This window comes from Grampus griseus (genome assembly GCF_964374135.1).
Source record: "Grampus griseus genome assembly, chromosome: 12".
NCBI classification, from domain to species: Eukaryota; Metazoa; Chordata; class Mammalia; order Artiodactyla; family Delphinidae; genus Grampus; species Grampus griseus.
This window is the reverse complement of record NC_139006.1, coordinates 24,967,521-24,971,620: the sequence shown is the minus strand read 5'-3', so window position 1 is coordinate 24,971,620 and position 4,100 is coordinate 24,967,521. Positions and strand designations below refer to the sequence as shown.

Sequence of the window (4,100 nt, the reverse complement as noted above, 5' to 3'; positions counted from 1 at the left end):
ACGACCTTTGCCCCCAGGAAGAGGAGCAGGCGGACAAGGCTGCGGCAGACAGCCAGGACCGCGCACGCGCCATCCCCTCTACTCCAGCGCCCCCGGCACCCAAGAGCTCACGTGGGGACACGCCCCCTCCTCACACATCAGCAGCGCGCCTCCAATCAGCGCCCCAGGACGTCGCGGGTGGCATCGCCCCTTGCCCTTCCCGCCTCCTTCGGCACGCGCCGGCCACGCCCCGTCCACAAGGGACGCAGGAGTCTCGCGCGTCAGCGCTGTGGCTCCCGCTGGCCTGACTGCCTGACTGACCGTCCGCCAGCCGCCCTCAGAGGCCCTCGCTCAGGTGCCCGGGCCGCGTGCTTGTCTCTCGCTCTCCTCACCTCAGGTTCCCGCCCCGAGGGTCGGGACGGAGGACGCAGAGAGGCGGCGAGAGTGGCCAGGATGCGGCCTGCAGGACTGCGGCGGGCCTGAGGTGAACGGACCGTTGCGGGGCCTTCCCGTCAAGCCCTCAGGCTCCAGCGCAGCGCCCGGGACGCAGACGGAGGTACAGGACGAGCTGAGCCCCGGGCCGGAGGCCTCACTACTGCCTTCCGGGGCCAGGTTTCTAGAGTTGAGGGGCCGGGCCGCGTGCCCCCACCCAGGGACCCTCACGCCGTCATGGGGCTGATACCACCAAGCGCGGGGCGGTCCGCGCGGGGCGGGCGGGCGGGTGGCTAGGTGTCCTCATGGCCCCCTGGGGGGGGTTGGGGCCGCCGCCCAGAGGCCACGGTGGGCCCCCCAGAACCCGAGGAGCCCCCAGGCCTGGCCCACCCGGCCCGACGGGGCAGGCGCTGGCAGGGACAACCTGGTCAGCCACCTGCAGGCCTTGATACCCCAGGCGCGTGGCTTCTGTTGCTTCTCTGTGGACCGGAATCCCGCTGCCGAGCGGGGTTGTTTAAACATCAGATAAGATGAACACACAGGGAGCTCAGAGTAGGTGCTGTGGGGCCCAAGGCTTTAGAGACGTTACAGAAGCCTCTCACGCACAGGTTTGGGTCATTGATTTAATGCATGTTCACGGGCAGTTTCCAGTATCTGATGGAGCCGCATTTCAAGAATGCAGACTTTGAAGGCTTGCTGTGTCTGAGGCTCCGAGATAAGGGCATTGCACAGAGCAGCAAGACCTAGTACCTTTCCTCTGTGATTTAAGGTAGGGACAAACTTTGTAATTACTGCAGATTTAAATAATTCGGTGTGGAAACGGTATACTAGGTGCCGTGGAGCTCAGAGGAAGGGGTGATTTCTGGCTTAGAAGGGGAAATCGTTTAAGGCCTCAAAGGAGAGAATTCATTGCCGACTCAAAATGCCTCAGAGGGAATTTGAACCCCCCTTCTTCCGCCCTGCTCTTGTCTTCTGTATGGTATCTCCTAGTTTAGTTAATGGCCTTGTTGCCCACTCATTTGCTAAGCCTTTGGGAGTCATCCCCAACTCCTCCATGTTCTTTTTTTCCCCCATGCAATCAACTTCTGCTAAATTTATCTCCTGACTTTTGCTAAAATCCTTCCTTCTCCCACCTCATGCCTGCAGTATGTCATCTTTTGCTTGAATTGCTGCCAGTCTTCTAACTTTACTCCTTACCTCTGATGTCTATCCTTAGTTGTCCCTCTAAAACTAACATCTTTTTTTTTTTTTTTTTTTGCGGTATGCGGGCCTCTCACTGTTGTGGCCTCTCCCATTGCGGAGCACAGGCTCTGGACGTGCAGGCTCAGCGGCCATGGCTCACGGGCCCAGCCACTCCGCGGCATGTGGTATCTTCCCGGACCGGGGCTCGAACCCATGTCCCCTGCATTGGCAGGCGGATTCTTAACCATTGCGCCACCAGGGAAGGCCGAGGTGTTACTTTTAAATTCACAATGTATGTTAATTTTAATCCTTAGGGAAGGTACTTAAGGTGCTGTGGACTCCGCTCATCAACATTTGGAAGATTTGAACGATTTTATGATCGTTGTTTGTGAACAGTCCTTGCAAGGGCCATGACATGGAGACCCCATCTTCCTCTTTTCTCCTATGAACCAGAGGGACTGCCTATGACCTCATTTAGCTTTACAGCACACAAAAGCTTTTGCCTCTTTTTGTCCCATTTGATCCTCGCAGTAATACTGTGAACTATGGGGCAGGAGTTCTTGGTATTTGTCAGATTTCCAAGTTAAACATGATACTTACTGGAAATGAAAATACAGGCGCCAATATTTCACTTATAGTCAAGGGCGAAAAGATCTTAAGTGACCCGATTTCTAGGAAACTTTCTAAAGGTCCAGTGTCTGGGTTAACTTGTCCCTATATGGTGTTCCTTAGCTCAGAAGTCATAGTTCTTCTTTCTTTGCTAGAGTGTATTTTATTGTTAATATTATTATCCTTGTGTAGACTTTAAGTGGCTCACATGAAAGAGTTTCGGAATAACACACTCAAGCTGCCTGAAAATGGATTTTGTAGCAGGACAGGGCCAGCCCAGCCAAAATGGTGACATGGAATTTCATTGTCTCCTTTTGAGCAGTCTGAACTTTTGTCCCTTGTTTTTGCTTTGAGTCCCTTGCTTCTCCCCTCATCACTAATCCTGCCCATCCCTGCAAGGCCTTCTTTACTCCCAGTGAACTTTCATAGCCCATCTCTTTTTGGTTTTTTTTGGCTGTGTGGCAATGTGGGATCTTAGTTCCCTGACCAGAGATTGAACTCGCGTGCCCCTGCATTGGAAGCGCGGAGTCTTAACCACTGGACTGCCAGGGAAGTCCCTCATAATCCATCTTAATGTTAGCTGAGCAACAATAAAATGCAGTGATCACCTCCATTTTAGTGGGGGAGATCCTACAGAAGGAACCTCTGATGATGAAAGTGTCAGACATGAGAAAAAGCCCTGAGAGAAATATTTAAGTCAGGAGACCCCACCCCTCAGAAAACATTCAATGGCCTCATTTTTTCTGGAATATGACCTATCTGATACATCGTATACATTCCTATTGCTACTTATACATCTGTGTACAGGCTCTCACCATTTAAATTACTTCAACCAACATGATCAGTCTTCCTGCCTCCCAACTTCAAATTCCTCCTCAGCCTTGGTTCCCAGGGTGATCTGTTCTTCAGTGGCACTTCATTAGTTTAGGCCGAAGTCCTAGAGGGCATGGCATCCGGCCCTCTGATTTGGCCTCATCTCATGCTATAACTCTTCCCTGCCCATACTTTGGGCTCCAGCACTGTCAGACTGTTTCTAGTTGCACAAACCCTCCATACCTTTTCATGTCTATGTCTTTGCTTGGCTTCTTCACCTAGTAAATTCTCACCCAAACCTTAAGATTCATCAGGTGTCTCCTCTTCAATAAATCCTTTCCTGGCTCCTCAGGCTTGCTTGAGTTCCCACCTCTGTGTTTCCATAATATCGAATCTGTTAAGTTTCTTGAGGATAGAAGTATGACATGTCTTTGGACAAATGATTGTTGAAGCAAATTGAACACCACATCAATATTTATAAATGTTTATATAGTCATTTACCGGGTCCTTTTGTAGCTGTATATTTAGCCTGCTTTTTTTTTTAATTAATTATTTTGGCTGTGCCAGGTCTTGATGTGGCATGTGGGACCTTTTAGTTGCGGCATGCGAACTCTTTAGTTGCGGCATGCATGCAGGATCTAGTTCCCCGACCTGGGATCGAACCCACGCCCCCTGCATTGGGAGCATGGAGTCTTACCCACTGGACCACCAGGGAAGTCCCTTAGCCTGCTTTTTAAAAAGACCACCCTTAGCTGTGGCAGATTCATAATCCTTTCCTTTCAGTAAGACTCTCAGCTGTCTTTAAACCCTGGTCATCTAGGACACAAGTAGTCCAAGTCCTTGAGTGGTTCCAATACCAGTATTGCTGTTGGGGGAAAGAAGTCCATCCTTAGGGGCTACTTCATATAGCATAGCTCTGTTTACTCGGAAGTTGCCAGTTCAGTATGTCATGATTCATCCCTCTCTGATTATCTCCTAGCCCATAGTCACTTGGATTAGGAGTTTGGCAGGATCTTTAGCCATCACATTCTTGAGTTGTAGATAACATACATCAGACCTCATTTTCAGAAATGTCCTAGCTATAG

The 4,100-nt window shown here is 50.9% G+C and overlaps 1 long non-coding RNA gene across 2 annotated transcripts in view; it reads left to right on the top strand.

Annotated features, from left to right (window-relative positions):
* The first annotated feature begins 282 nt into the window (after positions 1-282).
* The window catches only part of LOC309831123, a 46,051-nt gene continuing 42,233 nt past the window's right edge, over positions 283-4,100 (top strand). For both annotated transcript variants that reach the window (XR_014297555.1, XR_014297556.1), the window contains exon 1: positions 283-535. This is a non-coding gene — a long non-coding RNA (uncharacterized lncRNA). The remainder of the gene's footprint in view (positions 536-4,100) is intronic.